Consider the following 24,116-nt stretch of genomic DNA (forward strand, 5'->3'; position numbering starts at 1 on the left):
CTGACCACATCCCCACAAATTTTGCTACTTTTCACAGGTCACATAATTTGGATGCGGTTTCAGTATTGTGGCCTATGTAATAGAAATCAAAATAATGAAGTCTGCTTCTAGGTGTGCACTAAGTTACGCTGCCAAGCAAGAAAGGGGTCAGGAAAGCAGCTTATATCGTATACAATGCTCCTGCAAGACTTGGCGGCAAAACTCCTCGCTTCTCAGGATATGTAAATTATACATTAGAAAATCAGGCGCAAGATTCACAGCTGAAGTCCGTAACTTTTTTTCACCTTATTGGCATTTCTGTATGCTGCTGCAGCTGCCACTTGTGCAAAAGTGACAACAGAATTTGAAGCCGTATTGGGTGTCACTTCAGACGAAGCTCCTCAGCATCCGAAAACCAACTGTTACCCTGTTGTTGACAGAACATCCTGACAATACAACAGTTGGTGTCTGTTGTTGAATAGAAAAATGCCAATAACTTTCTAAATATAAAAGATATAATTAACAAAGCGCAACTATCGGTTGAATGTCTGATTTACTGATATATGAACATTTTTAAAAGGAACCTGTCACTTCACGTTGCGTCCCTATAAGGCCAACTAATATACATCACCTGTAAAGAGTTTTGGGGGTGATGCTGCTCCTCTGAAAATTCATGCGGGCCGATCCCCAGGCAATCTTTTTCTTGCTTGATTACCTACACTTGGGACATATCATCACATGCCAGCTCTGGGGAATCAAGCACATGATCATTGAGGATTGTGACTGGCTGCAGCAGTCACATGTGTGTACAGAAGATTAGCACTGCAGCCAATCACAGCCCTCAGCAGTATAGAGCACATGATCATTGAGGCTAGTGACTGGCTGCAGCAGTCACATGTGTGTACAGAAGATTAGCACTGCAGCCAATCACAGCCCTCAGCAGTATAGCGCACATGATCTTTGAGGCCAGTGACTGGCTGCAGCAGTCACATGTGTGTACAGTATATCAGCAGTGCAGCCAATCACAGCCATCAGCAGTATAGAGCACATGATCATTGAGGCTAGTGACTGGCTGCAGCAGTCACATGTGTGTACAGAAGATTAGCACTGCAGCCAATCACAGCCCTCAGCAGTATAGCGCACATGATCTTTGAGGCCAGTGACTGGCTGCAGCAGTCACATGTGTACACAGTATATCAGCAGTGCAGCCAATCACAGCCCTCAGCAGTATAGAGCACATGATCATTGAGGCTAGTGACTGGCTGCAGCAGTCACATGTGTGTACAGTATATCAGTACTGCAGCCAATACGAACAGACTGATGGTGAGGATGGGAGCAACAACATTGGACTGGTGGGGAAGTTGAGCAGTGCGTATGCTTTAGTTTGTTATTTTTAACCATTGCTTGCCCCCTTTCATTTCTTCCAACAACTTGAAAAAGCCCTTTAAAGATGACCCTCCCAGCCTGCAGAAATAAAGATGGCTGAACGGCTTCTCTGACTACCCGATCCACCCTGTGAATAGTATGCATCAGTAGTCTAAGACACTACACATTGATCTGAACAGTAAGTATTGCTCATCTGGTCAGCAGTGTCAAATCAAAGCAGGTGTAGTGCCTAAGGGCTTATTCACACAAACGCATTTGTCTGTACAATATGCTGTGATTTCACTGGGTTCATTCATTGATCTGCAAAAAAAATCCACAGCATGTTCTATTTTCATGCATATTGTGCACAAGCATAGCACATATTAAACTAATTGAACTTGAGCTGCTTTCACATCTTTCAGGGAGCAGGAAAGGGGAATCCCTGGCCAAACTGCTTCATTTTATGATTGAACCCAACAGCGCCAAACGGACCCCATTGAATATAATGGGGTCCATTCAGTTTCCGCTCAGCTACCCGACATTCTACTTTGTGGCAGCTCTGCAACAGAACCTCCAAGTGAAGATTCCAGCACAGATGTGAGCCCAGCCTTAATTGCCCATTGAAATAAAGGGGAGCATGGTTGCACGTTTCTTTTGCAAGTGCAAATAGACATGACGTGTGCGCAAAAAAAAAATACAGTAAAACACACACAGGCGCCTGCAAAAAGATGCAACACCCATTGCACAAGTGCGCTTACGTCCGTATGAAGCAGGCCTTAGAATAATGATGCATACTAACCCATAGCATTCCCCCAGGCAGTCAAAGAAACTGTTTCAGCCATCTTTATTTTTACAGGCCCAGTGGGTTGATTTAGGGGCTCACGCTCACGCAGTATTCAGCCAGCATACTTTCTGCATGAGTAATATGCAGTGCTAAAAGCCCATTGAGTAACCATGGCCCATCAAACTGACCTCCAGTACCTCTTTTGCCAACCTGCACCACCGCGGCTTTCCAGCCAGCTTTAGATCTCCACATTGATTCTCAAAAAGGGTCACCGAGGAGTGCAAAAACGACATTTCGCACAATCCCTCACTGCCAGTTACTGATATTGAAGGCACTGAGCATGTCTGACCAGTAACACAGTGGAGCATACAGGCCGCTGGATACCAATGGAGAACTAAGCCAGCAGGAAGGGGGAGACCGCAGGTAAAGCAACATCTCTGCAGCTTTGTAAAACAAGTTCCAACATTATATTACATGTTATCGCCTTATGAAGTATAAAAGTTTCACTTTGAATCCCCGGATTACCCCTTTATTGTCCGTCAGACAAGCTTAACTGGCTAACTAGCAGCAGACAATGGATGAGACGTGACTGAAGGGTTGCTACCAGTAATTCCTCTACTTTTCCTCGGCACGATTTCTGACATTTGTTCATATCTTCATCCTGAAGCTCCTTGCAATTACACAGCCTGCGGTGTTTGGATAAGGAAAATGTATAACAATCCCTATGGATCCACTCCAGGTACACAAATACAGCAGCCTCTAACTGCTGATCCCAAGATCGACACTCCGAGACCAAATTGAGGCGCAGCCTACATTAACTAGTCAGCGCACATCCTCGGCTCAAGGAAATACCGTCTTCACATAGAACCATCTTATCCATAGAGTCCAGACTACATGAAGGGTCTGTGCAGCACTCGCAGGTTACTCAAGGGCCACAACAGGTTACTCAAGGGCCAAAACAAACTCCCCTGATACTACAGGCCACTGAGTTTAGAAGCCATCACGTCATAAAAGGATCATTTTATGCTTAATATTAGAAAAAAAAATCTATTTTTTCCCTTTTCCTTTGCTCTGAAGAAATCAGCTCCCATTCTTTGCCAAGATGACGATATTAAACATGCTATCAATTTTAAACATCACAGTAAAATTCTTCTCTTACTCGAGATGCGCCATTAATAATTAATACAGGTATCCATCATAATTAAACCCTCTCAGGAAATTTAGATGCCCAACATCACATGAATCTCACACAATGCCTGCAGCATTATTAATGTCCACAGCGGCTACAGGAATTTCATTAAATTACATGTAATTATTTCTTCTATTGTAAGCTCCCATGATCTAACTTTAGAGACAAAGGGCAGGAAGTATTTAAAGGAACACTATCTAAATAGAATATAAAGCCTCTCTCTGTTTGGTATACTACTGAATGCAATGTACGGTTCCTTTCTGTCATCTACATCAGACTGGGAAGACGCTAAAGGCATAAGCCTTAGATCACTTTTGCCTCTACACTCCTTCAGCGGTCAGCTACTCCTCATGACCCCCCCCCCCCCCCCCCCCCCCCCACACACACACACACACACACACACACACACACACACACACACACACACACACACACGGTTGGGCATGCATATGTTTTCTATAGGAAGGGGGGAGTAAGCCACTACCAGACTCCTCTGTAAGCAGCTTATCTCCCTTGAGAACAAAGGGTCATGGTCATTTAGACACAATGTTATCGCTCAAAATTTCCTCAAAAGCCATCTTTTGAGCAATACCCGTTGCATCTAAGCACGCAGCCATCATACGCTGTTCGTTCACTATTTGTTCATCGGTGATTTCTGGCAAGATAGAAATCATTGATGACTGTTATCAGCGCTGCACACTGATTTTCTCAGTGGGCGGCGCTGATAGTATTCTTTCAGCTGGTATCCCACTGGCAGATCTCAGCAGGACTCCAGCTGAAAGAGTCGAGAACAATGCAGCTGTTTGCATATACAAAACAGCTGCTTTGTTCTGAGCTATTGTGGTGGTATCCCGCTCTGCCTACATTAACTCTTAAGTAGCTAATTAGCTACTTAGGAGTTATGCAAAGATGATCGCTCAAAACAGTCACTCAAACTATCTTTTGAGTGATTTTTGAGCAATTATCTTTCAGTGTAAATGGGTCCTAACTCCTCTACTGCCTTATATTATAAAAGCTAGGTGGAGCTTTTAGGGTATGTCCACACGAGGCAGATTTGCGGTGGATTTTCCACTTGGCAAATCCACAGCATTTATAGTGGCAGCGAGCTGGATGAGATTTCCAAAATCTCATCCACAGACTGCGGAAAAAAATCTTTTGCGGAAATTGAAATGCGGTACGAAATTTTGTTCCGCAGGATGACAACTACAGCACCAGATTTTTGTTGAGAATTCCACCTCTTCAAATGAAGGGGGGGGCGAATGCAGCATCAAAATCCCACATCAAACGGTGCAGATTTTGGTGTGCAGACACTACAGCAAATCCGCCCTGTGTGGACTTACCCCTAGCGGTCAGTCTCTTACAAACTGCCTGGTTCCATTTCTTTTCTTACTTGTCAAAGCATATGACTGGAAAGTAGGGGAAAAAAGATCCGATTTTACTCCAATCTAAATTTCCAAGAAACTCTATACATTTTTTTACATATAACTTGTCGAGGATATTAGAAGTTCATTACATAAACTGCAGGCTTGAGGTTTTACGCCTTTTAATGCAACCCCCAGTACAGAAGCTATGTCAGCTCTATGGGAATTGATAAGCGCTAGATGAGCCAGCACTACATGTAAGTAGCTTGTAACATTCGTGTTCATTTGTATGTTTTGCCAGCAATCAAAGAACGTTTATGGCGTTATTTAGTCAACATATTTAGACGTACATGAAGAAAGACATGTGCGCTCATTAAGCATGGCGTCACATCTGCCATTCCCATTCTGTGGTTGCACAAAATATCTCAGTATGTCTTTCATAAAAACCTCAGCAAACACATCTGGAAGTATGTATTAGTAAGACAATAAATAGAATGAGTTACGGCTGTGCCAAGAGGTTCCCAGTGCTAACATTTAGCTGAGAGCAGATTCCGAGTACCTGGCTGCTGCTCATTAACGGGGCGGCAGGCTTCGGGGCTCGCACATCTCCGCTAGATAGCAAAGTTTAATGAGAAAAACAGACATCATACACCGCTCTTAATGACTGTATAGAAAGGACATCCAATAGAACCAGCAGCAGTCAGATGAGGATCACATGGAAGCATATTATACTCTTAAATCTATTCTGCGATACGTACCATAAAATAACAAAAACTGCATCAGTGTACATCAAAACATCATGCAAAGTCAGCAAGTTTATCACTAAGCTAGCACCTTTTCACAGAACTCTTGATGTAGAGGATACAAAAGTTAGGCCTCTGAAGCTCACCCTAGGAGGTCTGCCTTAAGGCCCATTTACACCAGCCGATGATCGCTAAAAATAAATAAATAAAAATTGCTAATCGGCGATCGTTTTAGCGATAATTGGTGTAAATGTGCGCCCATCATCCGCTTTTTGGGCACTGCTAGCTGATCCTTAAATTCAGTCCAACCTAAAAATCGTCTCACTTATCAGCAGTTCTCCACAGGGAGTGCTGATAGTATTGTTTCCCTGTAGAGAACAAAGGATCTGGGCGCAAATAATGCCTTGGGCTATTAGCTGTGTTCAGTGAAGACTTCATTTGCATACCTAATTGGTATTTAAGTAGCTACTTTAATACCAATTAATTTTTATGCATAATGATCGCTCAAAGCTGTCACTCAAACTGTCCTTTGAGCAATCATCGGCCCGTGTAAACCAGCCTTTAGATTTTAATATGGGTCCATATGCGGATTTGGCCTCAGTCAATAGAGCAAAATCACGTGGCTGCCTGATGCAGTTTCTTTGCAAAACCACCAATAATTGACATGGCAATTTTTTTTTATTCCACAAGACGGATTCCAGAATCTGAATATGAACTATGGCAGATTTTCATAGCAATCAACAGAATGCTAAACCTCTGTGGATTTCACTGTGGATTTGAGGGTAGAATCCACACATAAATCCACGTGTAACATGTGAGTCTTGGTGCAGATTTTGAACCGGCTTTCACCCACTAATCTGAAAGGGTGAAAATCCTCACAGCTCAAATTACACAAAACTCAAATCTTATCCCCTTTGCTGCAATGGCAAATGCTGTGGGAATTCTGCACAAAACATGCACAGCAAATCCACCCCGTGTGACAAAGCTTTATTTCTTCCGGAGTTGTATGAATAATTTCATTCTTCTTGTCAATAGAGTTTGTCCCTACGCAGTCTGAGGGGTCCCTCAGCGGCTTACAGCAATTTCACTGCTGTGCTGCCGGGCCATAACCCTGCGTACAGCAGCGTATGGTGGCGAAGTTGTACTGCGTATGACCCCGTACTCACGCTATTTTATATTTCTTGCGCCATCACTTAGCGATGATGCGTATACACACCGCCAGCCCATACGCAATGCAATCACAAGCAGGATTATAATGAAAGGTAACACCTATACATAGATAACACAGGATCCACCATTTACAATGGTGACACAGTTCACCTCTTTCACCTCCCTGCACAGGTCACAGATCATGCCCAGAACATTCTCCCATTGAAGTCAATGAGCAAAAGTCTAAATGATACATTCCCTTGAAAGAGGATCTAGCATGTCCTCATCTCAGCAGGGTCAGCTGGTGGGGGCATCCTCACTGCTCCCCATCAATGAATGATGTCAGACTTGATTGACAGTGAGAACCGCCCACTTGACAATTATAGCTCTGGGAACTGAGAATAAGAAGAGCCTTTACGTGAGGATGGAAGGGAGTAGAGGGAAGACAGACATCATTGGAGTCAGCAGGGTGCAAAGCTATGCAGCCAGCACCGCAGACATAAGGACATGGCAGATTCTCTTAAGGCTTAGAGGAAAAGCTTTGAGACACCTTGAAGCATTAGACACATAGCACTTTTTCTGCCGAGAGTAATGAACTGTTCAAACTAAGGATTGTGACAGATCTATCTTGGAAACTCCAAAAAAATGGGAGCAGAAACCATGTTCTTCTGACTTCTTTCTTCCACAGAGCACTTTTCATTGAGTCTTCCTCCGATCGCCAGGGATGTACACAGGACAGTGCTTTATATATAGGAGAGGAGACATGATGGGGTGAGATAATATCTACAGACATTATCTCTATGTTATCGCTACAAACCACTTACACAAATGTACCCTATGAGAGTAACCAAGCACATATTTTATATAGTAATAAAGCCCGGCATGCAACAGACCCATTACTTTGGATTAATATAATGCATCTGATGAGGGAGAAAACCGTTTTCTATGTCTCCCTGTTATTGATGCATTGTAATATTAGAGAAGGCATCCTATACAGACACCGCTGCACAAATTCAGATTACTATGACTTATAGATTCACTTCTACCCAGAATTGTTCTATTGTGAACAATGAGAACAAGATGGCTCTAGTCCAACTGACTATTTTTCGTGACAGGTTCATTCATTTCCCCTTTCTACCACTCAAAGTCCGGCTTGCTACAAAGTGGCAACATTTTAGAAGAAAATGTTTCATCTCAGATGAATGGTCTTCGGGGAGCAACATGAATCAGCGGCACTACAAAGCAAGGAGGCTGCAAGCAAAGCTGCTGTTGCAAGATTCTTTAACGAAAAAAGCTAATTAGACAAGCATAATAAGCCCCATTGGCATTTTCTACTGATGGGATGACATAATTTAGGAGAACAAAGACTGAACGTAGAAAAAAAAACAAAAAACACAATACTTCAATGAGCCTGGATTCTTACACACGTGGTAATGTTAAAAGCCAATAAACATTTACAAAATAATGAGCCCTAAATGTGACCATCTCAAAGCTTATTAGAGAGAACAAGATTATTGTCTATTGGTTTTACACTTACTTAATGTCAGCTTTAATCTACTATGAGATTATATTTATGTTAAATAACGAGAATGGCGCTGGCTCATTAGCACGCTATTATTCTTGTTTATGTATATCCCATAGAAACTTGCCCAGGTAAAGACGGAGTACGGAAGGGTTTATCCGCAGCACAAGTCTTCATTTCACTATGTAATCCGTAGTTTTACGCAGGACTGCAAATGGTAAAATGTATCAACGTCAAAGTAATGTAGCACAGTATGTAAACAATTTCAGCTCTGCTACATCTGTACGATATAAAGAAGGTCAAAGAACAGCGAGAAGATGGTGAGAACAACAGTGTCTTAGGCCCACTGCTTCCTATAAACAATCTGCATACAAGTTATCATATTAAATTATTGCAGATTGCAAGGAAAGTCTATTCTAAAAGGATTATTGAGGATTAGGTTTTATTCCATCAGAAAGCAAGAATCTAAGGGATTAGAGCATTAACCCTTACTTTCACAGACCTTACCGAGTGTTCCCTGGACAGAATGAGCTGTTCGGAGTCTTATTCAACAGCTAGGTGCTCATCTAGGACATTTAGCAGCAGGCCTCCTAATACACATTACTTTACCTCTAACTTTTGTTCTGATCCCAAAGCCGGCAGCGAATAAAAGTAAATTTTATAGAAAGTACTGCTCAGGTAAAGGTTTCTGGAGGCGCCCAAAATCTGGAGAAATATGAAATAAAATAGCGGCCATAGGACAGGGTCTTGTGATAAAATAGTGGCGTTGACTAAGAAAATCTGTCCCGAGCGGAAGTGGCTGCTTACAGAGCACAAATATAAATAGGGGTCTGCACACACCATGTTTGGTCTATACTGGTCTGGGTATGTAAGGCTGCCTTTACACCTGCGTTGGGGTCAGTTCAGGGTTTACGTCTCTCTGCTCCGTTTTTGAAGGACAAATCCATTTTATTTTAGAGTCTCTCCTCCAAAAATTGAGAAGAGAGCAGAAGCCCTGAACTGACCCTAACGCAGGTGTGAACGTAGATTAACATGATGCCCCTGTGGGTAAAAAAGGATCTCTACACAACCAATGCAAGTAATGACATTATCCTACACAGTCTTCCACAAGTGCCTCTCCAACTGTTGGCATCTGCAAATACAATACAATGGCACTTGGCTTATTGGTCAGGTTTGTATAACAAGAACCTGATACTTTCTCAACAATGGCCACAATGGGAATACTCCTCTGTATGAGGCATAGAAGTACACAAAAACAGCCAAATGGGCTGCTCTACTGTTTCTGTAACTCCCAGAGATGTTAAAGAGAGTTAGAAAAATAGCATAGCACAGTGATCAGGAGATACAGAAACTGCACAGATCCCTGTACTACACCGACACGGTTTCCATCACTCCCAATCATACTAGAGGTTACAGAAGCTGCGTATTGCAGCCACCTCAACTGTTTCCATACTCCCAACCACTCCACAGAGCTGAGATGAGAGCACGGGGGATGGACGGGATCTGCATTTATTAGACTTTTATGGCATACCCACAGAATATGCCATAAAAGTCTTAGATGGGAATACCCCTTTAGTTTCAACGGTTTTTATACATACATACTCGTGTCCCCACGCAGGGGGCTTAAGTTAAGCCGTCTGGTATAATTTAGCTTATAATACAACCTTTTACTCTTGGCATATAATATTGGGAGGGGTTAACAGGGGGAACAGAACAGGGAGTCGTCAGGGATCCACATCTTCCCCCATTGTACGATTTATTGAAAAACTTAAGTCAGTTTGTGTGATATATTTTTAGGTGGTGGAGGATATATTATGTAGCCCTGGATGGGAATACCCCTTTAGAGTAGGTTTACACGTAGCGGAAAATTCTGCAGAAAAACCTGCATTTCCACAAAGGACATAGTCAAAATCCGCACCACCATTGCGGATTTTGACTGAAAATCGGCTGCGCTTCCGCAGCCTATTTCAGAAGGTACCGTGCCCCCCTCAAAAACCCGAAGGCTTCGTGTTCTCAGTGCTTCTTTCACTGGGCACCTGGGAGCCTCTAGTGAGCACAGCGCCACAGGTTGGGTAATGTGGAAATGGCATCATCGGACCAGTGGTGATACACTCATCGGAAGCGACTAGGTGCCTGGTGAAGGAAGCGCCAAGAACGTGAAGACTTCGGAGGTGAGAGGGGGAACACAGCATCTTCTGAAATCAGCTGCGTAAGTGTAGCCGGTTTCAAGCTAAACCTGCAATGGTGGTGTGGATTTTGATTCTGTTTTGGATGCAGAAATATTACAGAATTTGCAGCAGCAGAAATTCACAGCATTTCCGCTATGTGTAAATTGCATCTTCTTCTCGACGATCTTCTCCTGGCTCCTGCAGTCCCCCCGGGTCACCTCCAGATAGCCGATTCTTCTTCCGGTAACGAAGTGTCCATTCTCTGCAGTCTCCTTACTGCAGGGCAATGTACGCTACGTCACTAGTGTTCACAGCCCAGCAGGGAGTGCCGAGCTATTGCCGAGATTGCATATGCGTGCTCTCTGCAATAGTATATGAACACTCAAGTCAAGATAGCGCGCATGACCAGTCTCAGCAATAGGTTGCCAATCCTTCCTATGCAGTTAATGCTACATCACTAGTGATTAGAGATGAGCGAGCATACTCGGATAAGCACTACTCGCTCGAGTAATTTGCTTTATCCGAGTATCGCTGTGCTCGGGTCTAAATATTCGGGTGCCGCTGCGGCTGACAGGTGAGTCGCAGCGGGGAGCAGGGGAGAGCGGGCGGGAGAGAAGGAGAGAAAGATCTTACCTCCGTTCCTCCCCGCTCTCCCCTGCAGCTCCCCGCTCCGTGCCGGCACCCGAATCTTTAGACCCGAGCACAGCGATACTCGGATAAAGTCAATTACTCGAGCGAGTAGTGCTTATCCGAGTACGCTCGCTCATCTCTACTAGTGATGTAACCTACACTGACTCGTCGGAAGGAGACTGATGAGAATGGACGCTTCATAACAAGAAGAGGAGGAGGATCCGGCCAGCTTGCGATGAGGTGACCCGGTGAAGATTGACGGGGAGAGGATGTGGTAAGAAGACTGCCTGGGGAGGAATAGGCAACTATTGTTTGTTTGTTTTCTAATGGCAAAACCCCTTTAAGGGTAAGTCTATGTGTGAAGAAAATTCTGCAGCAGAATTTCTTTAGTTTTTTGCAGCGTGTGGATGAGATATAGTAGAATCTCCTCATCCATTATGCTGCTGAACCTACCCTGAAGGTGGATTGGATTTTTAGGTTTTACGTTTTGTATCTTTCATTGTACCATATAATCTTTGGATTTGGTTTTGATGCTAATGATAAAATTTGAGGATTTCTGTCTCCGAGGGTAAATAAGCCTTGGTTAGGCATGAATTCATGCAATCTGCCTATGGGAAATCAGAATGCATTTTACACACATTCCATTGGACAAGCTGTTCTGGAACAAACATCATTAATTCCCTCTGTAGTATGTAATTGCTGGATGGTAAATATGTACTGTCATAGTGGTTGCCCTGCAAAACACTTTCCTTGCATTAAGAAAATGTTGTCTTGAAAGCAAGAATAAAGTATTCTCAAAACAGAAGAGACATCATAAAGAGAATAAGAACAGTGAAAATGCTGAACGAATCCGCAGTTCGACAACTAGCATTATAGATTCTGTGCATGAGCAGCTCACAGTTGTCTAATGAACAATCTCCAAAAGGAATATAATTTTCTTACCCTGATCCATCTCTTCTCAATTCTCTGGTGGAAATTTATTTTTATTTAATACTGCAAAAAAATAGTAATCAAGAAAGGAAACCTTAGGAAGTCTGTCACAGTTATCTTTTCAGGAGATAAGGCTTCCTTTGTATGAGCAAACGCAATCCACAAAGTATGAAAAATGATATACAAGTATTATCAACACAGCCACAGCCCGGCCAAACAAACATCACCAGTAACGGCGTGGGGAGACTAGTCTGTGCGCAGGTACAACCCATCCGCTAAGGTACAAACTACAAGGAATTCAAACAAAACAAACATGGACAAAGTCAGTCAAAACAAGCAGAAGATGTACTTCTACGTATGATCTGCATTCATTTGGAAACAGATCACCCAGTGTCTCCTTGCAAACAGCGCATCTGCAAGAAGAGAACTCTACCGATGCTTATCCTGTCCTGAACACAGCCTGTTTGACTGGGACAAGTCTGCAAACGAAGATTTAAGGGTTAAGCTAATATACACTGAATGGCCACTTTATGGAGACCCCATCTTTTAGGATGTTAGACCTCCCTTAGCCTTCATCATGACAGTAATTAGTTGTGCCATAGATTCCAATAAGTGATTAAATCATCCTGTAGCGATATTGGCTCACGCGGACAGCATAAATTCTTGTAGTTGACACAAATTAGATGGAGGCACTGACATGCTGTGAAGAATGGACGGGAAGGATTCATCGACTCATGCCGCTTGCACCAAATTTTGACCCTACCATTAGCTTGGTGCAACAGAAATCTAGATTCCACTGCTCAGTGATCCAACTTTTGAGCTCTCTTGCCCCCTCGAGTCTTGCATTTTGTTTCTCTTACAACAGGCTGTCTGCTTTTATAACCCACCTATGCAACTCAACCTATTCATCAGACTGATTCTTGACACCATCCTCTGATCTATTTTGTCCACAACTTGTTTACCTCCATAGGACCCCTTGCAATGTAGGTTTCGCCTCGGTCACACCATTCTCAGTATACTCCCAATATCATTGCATGAAAAATCCAACAAGGTTGGCAGTTTGTGAAATATTGGCATTGGATAGCCTAGCACCGATGACCAGTCCTTGTTAGAAGTCGCCCAGATTGCTCGATTATCCTATTTGCACTGAAACTGATCCATGGAAACCTTGTCACTTGATTTTATGCTGCACTCTGGGGACACTTGTCCAATGTACATACAGGGAAGCTCCAATTTTTGAAAGGGCGGGTGTCTCTAATAAACTGACCAGTGTATAACATGCATTTCAAAATGTGACCATGTCTGGTCCTAGCTTTAGTAGTTAAATCCCAGATGACCTTTTGATGGTTTTTGAAACTTTTCCTTATATTTTAAAAGTATCTTCATTCTTCTGACATCTATTCTACTTCCATTTTCTGAAACTAGATAATTGAGCGCATGTCGTTTGCAGTCTGGTTGCCGTTGCTATGTGTAAGGGCATGAATGTATGTACAACTATAAATATGTATCCTTCTAGTCGATCCCTCCATACAAAATGTACTGTATTACACGGCTGAACTGTAGTGTGAGAACATTTTTCCTTTGTTTTCTCTTACAATAAAAATATAAACAGAAGCAATCACAGTAGAAAACATAAATGTCACCGGTTAGAACTAGGGCTCTGAAATGTAAATTGCTTACACTGCTGGCTGCATTCAGAGAACTGGAAAATCAGGAATAACAAACATAGTTTATATTACAAAGTTAGTACTTTCTTTATTCCATGACTGAAGTGCATTATTTATGAAAGCTTTAGACCCCCCTTGAGATCAACAAAGGTCTGCAAGGGCCATCTCTGACTGGTGGGTCCACCTTCTGAGACCTGCTAGAATATGGCCGGCTGCACATGGGCGGATCATTGCTGCGGAATCTGTGGCGGCCGTCCGCAGCAAACATCTTCCACAGCACAATATGGAAAAGTGATACTTCCTGCACACGAGCTGGAACCAATTGCGGTTTTACATAGTGGAGGGCTGATGATGTCACAGACTAGAGCATGTAAGGTGTTAACAGCGGGGATCCTTGATCTGCGCTGCTGCAGCAGGATTCTGTGCTATCCACGGGACGTAAGCTTACGTCCTGTGGTATTAACCATCACCCTGCCAGGATGTAAATTTATGTCCTGTGGCATTAAGGGGTTGAAAGTGCTTTCTACCACACATTAGACAATAAGAATTTGATCGTTGGGATCCCCACCAATCATGAGAACATGATCGTCCCTGAATGGACTAGTGGTCACTGGTAAGCAGGGCTGTGGAGTCAGAGGATATATTATGAATATGATACAATTCAATGCAGAATTCGTTGCCTATTTTCTTTTATAGGAATTAAGGAAAGTTTTCAAATATCCCATTACTGAACACAAAGTGTATTGCATATGTACAATTTTAGTAGCTTTTTGCATTCTGAAATTGTATTCCAATAATTATATTTTATTTCCTACCAAAATAGCTTGGTTATTTTATCCTAATGGTGATGAAAAGCTCGATGTTACCATTGTAATACAGTGAATTTAGCACTTAAAAAACATGAGTCATTTATGAAGGAGTTGGGAGTCAGATATCTCCTACGGTATCTACAGGATAGCAAAGTTCTTTTGGTGGAACGCCGCCTTTAATTTGTTAGATGATGCAATAAGACCCTACTCAGAAGGTAATCCTAAAGGATGCACAATAAGGCAAGCTTTCTATACTAATCCCTACCTGTGTGCCAGGCCAAAAAACACGTTCATCTTTTAACTATAAATCTTTCTCCATAGAAACAGATTTGCTATAAAAATTGCTTAAGGTACATGAGACATTCTTAAAGGGATTTTATAAGGACTTGAAATTGGCTAATAGCAGGGAATGCAATAAGATAAACTATCCAGTACTCGCCCCTTAGATGTCTCACTGCTCAAGCACAGCAGGTGTTATGGTCCCTGTCGGTTCTGTCTAAGGAGTCCCAGCAGAGTTCACTTGCCACTTACCTTTCCTATGAACATTACTGGCCTCAGCAGTCACATGCCCTACATGAGAACATCACCGCTAAAATAAGTTATTGCTCATAGTAGTCAAGCAAATAACAAACAGCACGTGACTACTGCAGGAGCTTTCAGGACATTTAATGAGTACAGGATTAGAGATAAGCGAGCATACTCGCTAAGGGTAATTGCTCGATTGAGCATTGCCCTTAGCGAGTACCTGCCCGTTTGGTAGCAAAGATCCGGCTGCCGGCAGGTAGCAGCGGGGGGAGAGCAGGGAGGAACGGAGGGGAGATCTCTCCTTCCCTCCCCTTTCCCCCCCCCCGCTCCCCTCTGCTCATGGCCGCTACTCACCTGTCACTCGTGCCGGCAGCCGAACCTTTGCTCTTGAGCGGGGAGATATTCGCTAAGGACAATGCTCGATCATGCAAATGTCCTTAGCGAGTATGCTCGCTCATCTTTATACAGGATAGCTTTTTTTTCTTTTTTTACTTTTAATTTTAAAGTTACAAAAACAAAGTAACATCTAATTATATATATTTTATTAGTAATATAGACATACACAGTAACAAAAAAAAGTAATAAACCTAGTGAAGCTCGTGATACGAGAGGACCCACGTGTGCCGCGACATTATTTTGTTTCCCTGAAATTTTTACTCCTCTTGCAGCGATTTCCTTCCAGCCTTAGCCATTTTTTTATGGTTTGTTTTTTTTTTCAAGTCCCGGAAAACCCCGCGAAGAAGTCCTCCAGTGGGAACACAATTTCCCCGTTACTGCACCCTCCACCTGGTTGTCTATCCTGTCGGCTCTTGATCAGACACCATCTTACTTTTAGATTTCAGCTACTTACTTTTCCTCTATGCTGTACTATTAATAATACCTCTGCTTATTGGGAGGCCAGTATAGATTCTCCTATGTATTATCTTAACCCCTTAGTGACCAGGCTTTTTTGCTTTTTTCCATTTTTGTTTTTTCCTACTCCCTTTTAAAAAATCGCAGCTCCTTTATTTATCCATCGACGTCGCTGTATGAGGGCTTGTTTTTTGCGGGACGAGTTGTATTTTTTTTAATGGCACTATTTATTGTACAATATAATGTACTGAAAAACTTTTTAAAAATTCTTAGCGGAGAGAAATGGAAAAAAAAACGACATTCCACCATCTTTCGGTGCGTCCTGTTTCTACGGCTCACAAACTGCAACAAAAACAACTTGATATTTTTATTCTATGGGTCAGTATGATTACTACGATACCAAACTTATATAGTTTTTTTTTTTTTTGCTGTAGTACTTGTATTTTTTTTTTTAAAGATATTTAAATTTTTTTCAATTATTTTTTGCGGTCATTTTGTGCGCGCAATACCTTTTTTATTTTTCTGTCGACGTAGTTGTGCAAGGGTTCAATTTTTGCGGGATGTCCTGTAGTTTCCAATAGTATCAATTTGGAATACATACAACTTTTTGATCGCTTTTTATTGCATTTTTTCTGGATGACGGGGTAACTAAAAAAGTGTATTTCTAGCATTCTTTTTTTTTTTTTTCGGAGGACTTTCACCATGCAGGAAAAATAATGCACTACTTTGATAGATTTATTTTATGATTTAGATTTTTTAGTAATTGATATGGCAAAAGGGGCGCGATTTAAACTTTTATAACTTTTTAATTTTTTTTTACAATTTAAAAAACTTTATTGATCTTTTTTTTTACTTTACTTTGAAGTCCCCCTGGGGGACTTTAACATGCGATGCTTTGATCGCTCCTGCAGTATGACGTAATGCTATAGCATTACGTAATACTGCTTTTTTACAGGCAGTCTATCAAGCCACCCTGTGTGGATAGCTTGATAGGCAGTCTGCTAAGGCAGCCCTGGGGCCATTCAGTAGGCCCCCGGCGGCCATGACACCTGCACAGATCCCCTGATCTCACCGCGGGGGGGGGGGGCCGTGCGGGACCCCCAAACAGCATTCGGGGGATTTAAATGCCGCTGTCAGAATTGCCAGCAGCATTTAAAGGGTTAATAGCCGCGATCGGCCGAACGGCCGAGCGCGGCTATTGCCCCCGGGTGTCAGCTGTTTATTACAGCTGACGCCCGCGCTGTATGGAGGGAGATAGCAGCGCTACCTCCCTCCATACACGTCCTGCAGCTGCAGGACGTAAAAACACTATAGGGTGGTCACTAAGGGGTTAAATAAGTGTGATATGTACAGGTAGAAGCAGCAAGAAGAAGAGCAGATAAGAGACTAGCATGTGATTTCTTAATAGAACATAAAAACTTTAGTTTGGGGCACAGTTTCCCATTAACTGATAGTTATAGATGAGTGAGTATACTCGCTAAAGGCAATTGCTCGAGCAAGCATTGCCTTTAGCGAGTATCTCCCCCGCTCGAGACGGAAGGTTTGGGTGCCGGCAGCGGGCACGGAGCTGCAGGGGAGAGCGGGGCGGAACGGAGGGGAGATCTCTCTCTCCCCGCTTCCTCCTGCTGACAGCCGCTACTCACCGCTCCCCTGCACCTCACCGCTCCCCTGTATCTCCCCCCCCCCCCCGAACCTTCTGTCTCGAGCGGGGGAGATACTCGCTAAAGGCAATGCTCGCTCGAGCAATTGCCTTTAGCGAGTATACTTGCTCATCTCTACTCATAGTAATAGTATGTTAGGATAAGTGAAGACAATGTCCTTCTAGTTCAACCTGTTTCAGCCCGTCTTGTTGGTCCAGAGGAAGGCAAAAAGAAAAAAAACATGACGCATCAGCACAGCACCACATAACCACCTAGAGACATTACCATCTCTGCCTGCTGGGAGGACACTGTCATTAGCATCTGTATATTCATCTAAATAAGCTTCAGACCATAACTATACAGTCAGGGAGAATAAACTATTATCTTCCTCATTATAATTGTGTGACAGGAGCTTCTAATCATCCTGTCTAACTGTGATAGGAGTTTGTCTCCACCCTGTGAGGTAAAGTCCATGTAATATCAAACAAGAATTCTGGTGACTTTAAAGTGATTTTCTTAAGCACAAAGAAAAGTAAGTCTCGGGTGGTCACAATAAGATCACGTGACCTACCCGAGAAGAAATCCAGGAATTTCCAGATAGGAAGGAACTAACCAAGGTAATACTAGCCAACATATACCGTATATATTGTGGGATTAGCTACATAATGGGGCAGGGGGGGGCGACACAAGAAAAGAGCCAATGATCTCTCTGAACAATGCACAAATATCGAGTGCCCCACAAAGTAAAAAAGATGGACAGAACTGGAATTATTTCTTACAAGTGCATTATATACAGAAGTCATAGTAGATCTCTATTGTCCGCAAAATTCTGTAACTGCATTGAGCTCAGTGAATTTGTTTAGCAAGTCTTCTGTATGTTGTGTGCCGTGTCTTTAAATATATATTCATAGTCGCCATGGAGAAACAAAGGTATCGTGGCATGACATTAGCATCAGGGGAATTAATCTCCATGTGTTGCTGCTACATTGTGAAGTTTTGTAACACTGCAGCCCTCATGAAGAGGCCTCATGTGATCAATTGTAAATCTTTACTAGTGCACATTTGCTCTTTTTCTCTAATAATGCACAAGGGAGGCGTATTAATATGCATGGTTATTAAGCAGAGTCATTACCTTGTGATGTATTGTTTTCCGCAGCCAACCGTCGTTAGGCTCTTTCCATGCAGCTCTGGGATGCAGCATAAAACCTGGTGAAACAACAATATATTATTATTTATTTATGAAGTAGTAATATGTCCCTGAGTGTTGGTCTATTAGTACACAAAAAAAATGCACCATTCATTAAAAACTCTAAAAAGACTTTTGGATTATCAGGCAAGAAGTAATGATTTGTATTTCATGCTTTCAGGCAATCGTGAATTACAGCTACTTAATAAGCATTTCCCCGTGACAGTAATATATAACTACACAAGCAGATCCATAGTAGCCTGGATTATTACACACTGCATATCAAAGTGGTGGGCAATAGTAGCGAGCGGAGGGACAGCCACTTATGGACGCAGACTTGAGTGAATCTGTAAAAGTATGACTTATAAGGCACCTATGTGCATTCAGCGGACCGCTTTATACAAAGTTACTGGCTACTAGGAGCTCAAGAGTAGAAAACGTGGTGAAAGTTGGAAAGTTGAACATAAGTGTAGAAGTGTCAACTATGAGAGGTACATTTGTACAAGTTTAGGCTGGGTTCTCACATGATGGATTCCCAGCGGAAATCTCGCGGTTTGGCCTCAGCGAAAACCGGCGGCGGCTTTGAAGCGGCCTGGCTGCTCGCTCTTCCGCTGCCGCCGGCGCTCCCATAGAGGAGAGCGCGGCAGCAGCGGGAAAAAAAATAATGAACATGCTGCGGCCGGCAAATCCGTACTGCAGCAGCGGCTTCTGCCGGTTTAGCCGCAGCGGATTAGCCGTCCCGTGTGGACGAGGTTTCTGAGAAATCTCGTCCACATGGCTGGCTAATCCCGGGATTAGCGACCGCATGCGGATTTGCTGCGGCAAAATTCCACACGGAATTTCCGCAGCAAATCCGCCCCGTGTGAACCCAGCCTTAGACTACCATCTACATGTAAGGTGGATTCGCACTAGAGTGTTCTGTCCAGCATGCTTCTATTATTCTATTCTGCCTTTAGTAACACAAAACCAGAAAGGAAAACTTCTGATTTTTACCCATTTCTTGGGGTTTCTGTTTTCACATTTATCTTCCATTTGCCTATGTTTTGTCAGGTTTCTGTTTTTCCAAAGGTTACAAAAAGATCAGCCTGTAGCACTAGTTTTCCAGCAAAAAATCCAAAAACCTAATGGAACGAGCGGGTCATTCCATGCCAAATTATCAGAAGTAAAAAAAAAAAATGAACTTTTCAACCCAACCTCTCAATTACATGAAACTTGGCAGGATAAGTAACTTACAGATGTACAATTGTAGCCCTCAGTGATGCATGGTATTCATACAGTACAGTTGCAAATAGGAGGAATTTTGGGGGATTTTTGCTACCATGTCAACAAAAAAAATTCATAACTTTGCATTTAATTATATGGTAGAACTTTCATCTTGGGCTCATTTGAAGCCAATGGAGTATATGTTTCATAAAAAATTGTTTTATGATAGAGTATTACAGTCTTCATTTCAAGGTCATGTGATGTAAACTTTGACCTTGGATATCTGAAAAAAATTGTACGTTTCTTTTTGGGAGGGAATAAGAGAAGATATGTATTACAGGTAATTGCAAATGCTCATTGATGGAAGTTTAATTTTGGAATGTCTTTGGCAACAGGAGTAAAGAAAAAATAAATATTAAAGTGGTTGTCCTATCATTCAGAATTGCTTCCCAACCACTGTGCCATTCCCGCTTGCTACTTACCAGGACATGTGACTGCTGCAGCCAATCACTGCCTGAAGGTGGTCCCTGCTGTGGCCAGTGATTGGCTGCAGCAGTCACAGGTCCAGATCAGAAGTAACCAGGAGGAGCAGAGTGGTTGTGAGGCAATATAAAGTGCTGGGACAATCATGGTAGTTAAAATCTTATTTTGTTGTTATTTTTACAGTAAACATCCATCTGGTAAGTCCAGTGTTGTCCGAGCCGCTCTCTGTATACTCCAGTGTGGCTGAAGCGTTTGTGTACTAGTACTAGTGGTACCAGGGACTAGCACAGTTTATCAGGACACATACAAACAGTATGTAACAATAAATAAGTATATTAAAGAGATTTTCCAGGAAAAATACTACTGATGACCTTTCCTCAGCATAGGCCATCAATAGTTGATCGGTTGGGCTCCACCACTTGAGACTCCAGCCAATCAGCTGATTGGACACCCACTGACAGTGTAGAAAAAAAAACATAGGGATCATATAAGAAGCAGATGCTCCGACATCTGTGTAGTAGTCAGCCCTTGTAACTGCTGGTGCAGCCCCTATTGAAATCAATGGGAGCTGCACTTGCAGTTACAAGTGCCACCCACTACACAGGCATCGGAGTAGTGGCTTCTGCAGCGAGCCAGGAGGCCCGAACAGCAGACTAGAGTCGATCAATTATGACTAGAGATGAGCGAACGTACTCCGTAAGGGCGCCGAGGGTGAGCGGGGGGTTGCAGAGGGGAGTGGGGGAGAGAGGGAGAGAGAGGGCTCCGCCGCGCCCCGCCGCGCCCCCCCCCCCCCCCCCGCCGCACCCCGAGTACTTTTCACCCGAGTAGTGAAGTACTCGAAAATCGCGGTGCTCGATTGCGAAATCGCCCTTACCGAGTACGTTCGCTCATCTCTAATTATGACCTATCCAGAGGATAGGTCATCAATAGTATTTTCCCTGGAAAACCCCCCTTTAAGACACAGTGCTGCAAGCCATATCCTAATAATGGACACAGCAGCAGTAGAAAACAATTAAGGAAGGTGCTGCCACAGATGGTTGAAATACAGGGATCTCTCGCTATATCGCGGTTCAATGATTGCGGTTTTAATGCATCGCGGATTTTAGATAGACCATATATAATTCTGTTTTTGCTATATTGTGGAATTTTGCAGGAAATACAGTACGCCACTAGCGCTTGCCAACACAATATTGTAGACAGCACACTATTGGCTGATGGAATGTGTTCTGTATCCTGGGCGCTGATTGGCTCAATGTTCGTAGCATCGGTCTGTTTGTTCACTTTTGCGATTGATTTGTGTAAATATAACACCGCTGTCTTGCTGATTTTCACGTATCGCAGGGGTCTCTGGAACGTAACCCCCGCGATAGACGAAGGATTATTGCCGCGTGCGAAAAGTGATCAAATGATTTGTGATTAGTGTAGGAAAGGAGTTAAAGGGGTTTTTTAACTGCTAAGGAAGGACCATGCACAGGATAGATCCACTCACTGCAGGGATTCAGGTTTTCCTGCTCCAAGGACAGAAAAAGAGAATGGAAACCATAAACGCAGGTGTGAACAGAGGCTCATACATCTATAAACTTCTGGAATAAAGGATGGAGCTCATTCCTTGCAGTTTACCAAGAAAACTAAGCACATTGGGGCATATTTACTAATACTCCCTGACCTACTGACTGCAATCCCTGCTAGCCACCATAAACCGCTCCTGCAGTCATACCGATTCTGCCGTCACACGGCTGAACGTCTGACCATTGTCTGTATGTAGAATCCCTTACTCTCCACCTCATCATACCGTGCACATCTCCAGCCCTTTACCTTCTGTATCCCCCCATTACTTGTAGTATGTAAGCTCGTTGGAGCAGGACCCTCACCCCTATTGTTTCCATCAGCTGATTACTATGTAACCGTGGTTCTGTAATGTTTGTACTTTTGTCTTTCTGTATCCCCCGTCTATGTAAGCGCTGCGGAATATGTTGGCGCTATACAAATAAAGTTTATTATTATTATTATTATTAATACTGCCTAAAATGTGCCATATTTATCAGGGCACCTTCACACTGGCCTCATTCTTGCACGTTTTTTACGCAATTTTGCCTTTTTTTTTTTTAACACAAAAGTCAATAGGACTTTCTAATGTTAAAAACAAACAAGAAAAAGAAAATCGCACTGTATTTTTAACATCAGAAAATCCTATTGACTATCACGTTAAAAAAGGCAGGGGAAAAAAAGCGCTTGAAAAAAAAAAGGATGCGAGAACAACGCCAGTGTGAAGGCGCCATCATAGCAGCTCTGCTGAGAGATAAAAGGTGTCAAATATTACCGCGTAAAAGAAAAATTGCAGCATGCTCTATTTTATCGCGTATTATGCGCGCAAAAGCCCTACTGCTCTCTATGGGCGCGTATAATATGCAATGTACATGCATGTACCGGCGGAGCAGTTGTGTTTTTCATGCATGTTGCTAGGAAACATGCTAATAAATTTAAACTAAACCAGAAAGATTCCAGGCCGTTTTCCCTGTTTGTGGGGTTTTTTTGGCACGCGTAATGTACGCACTACATATACAGGTATGCACGCGCGTGCAAAAAAAAAAAAAAAACACATACGCAATCATACACAGGGAAACTGAACAGCTTTCACTCAGCATTCTACGCATATACCTGTGTGAATGAGCCCTAATACAGTTTAGATCACCTCTAAGTTGGCTTAGCTTGCGCCATAAGTTGTGGCAAAGGTTTGGTGTATTTTGACACAATTTCGGCCACTTTTTTTTTTTTTTTTTTTTTTTTTTAAACAAAAGGACCGTTTCTTTGTTGGACACAGCAAAAAAAAGTGTCTAAAACATAGCGAATATGGTGCGATTTGTCAAATTCCCAATAGTTAATAAGCCCCATTGCCCCAAGGGTGCCAGCGATCTACAATCATCCTGAACTCGCCCCAGCTGTGAACAACTGTCCAAAAACCGAAGCCTCCTCCAAGTATGATGGAGAAGTGCGGCACTCAGCAGAACACGGATCCTGCAGCCTGTAAATGTGGCTTCGGAGACTCCTTCCAGAGAAATTGATGCATTGTGCTGCAACATATTTCATATTCCCACAATTGTGGGGGAATTTATCTTATCTCGCTATTAATGAATCCAATGTATAACAGGGATGTATCGTTTACTGGAGTTTAAAGCAGATATATAGCACAAACTGTGTCCAACAAATCACTTGTGTGACAGCAGCAATACCAAAAACGATAATTATTATGAGACAGGCAGTCAATGGGAAAATCAATGCATTTTAATAGCACAGCAGGCAGCAGATGGATCTGCAAGGTGACCCCCTTCAGCACTTCTCATGGACAGCCATGTCTTGATCTACCTTTTATCACCATCCAGAGGGTAGAAGGTGCTCGGCTTGGCTCGCTCTTTATGTACAATAAGCAGAACATCAATAATCATGTCAGCTGCTCTCACCCGTATGACGGCAGCGCCATTTACATAAATGAACATCCATGCGCAGAGATTTCTCAAGGTCAGCCTGCAGTTAACCTTATCAGGGAAATTGCCAGGTTTACATAACTCACAAAATCTCTCCAAATAGGCGCAGACGAGATTTTATCATTTTCAGGAGCGATCTGCGGACAGAAGCTGCGTGTGAGCGTTCCTCTCCAGACAATGAAGCGGGGCTCAACATCAGCTCCTCATGTTGGTTCTAGAATGACTGTCACGGAAGGTTCCATTATCAGCATGTCATTCTACCCAAGACACAGATCATTGCTGCATGATATGAGGCAGGAGACTGCAAAGCTTAGAGACCATTTGTCACCGGACAGACTCTTTATTTTAGGGGTATGTTCATATACAGAGCACTCTGTTCATACCTGCCTACAGTGCAGCACATCCCACACAAGACCATGCGCTCTATTTCGGCCGGGTTAATGCCAGGC

At 42.9% G+C, this 24,116-nt stretch overlaps 1 protein-coding gene across 4 annotated transcripts in view; it reads right to left on the minus strand.

Annotated features, from left to right (window-relative positions):
- The window catches only part of ENOX1 (ecto-NOX disulfide-thiol exchanger 1), a 550,861-nt gene that overhangs the window by 399,988 nt on the left and 126,757 nt on the right, over positions 1-24,116 (minus strand). For all 4 annotated transcript variants that reach the window (XM_066581809.1, XM_066581791.1, XM_066581817.1 and 1 more), the window contains one exon: positions 18,446-18,519. The gene's annotated coding sequence lies outside the window, so the exon portion shown is untranslated. The remainder of the gene's footprint in view (positions 1-18,445; positions 18,520-24,116) is intronic.

This window comes from Eleutherodactylus coqui, chromosome 1 (genome assembly GCF_035609145.1).
Source record: "Eleutherodactylus coqui strain aEleCoq1 chromosome 1, aEleCoq1.hap1, whole genome shotgun sequence".
Classification (NCBI taxonomy): domain Eukaryota; kingdom Metazoa; phylum Chordata; class Amphibia; order Anura; family Eleutherodactylidae; genus Eleutherodactylus; species Eleutherodactylus coqui.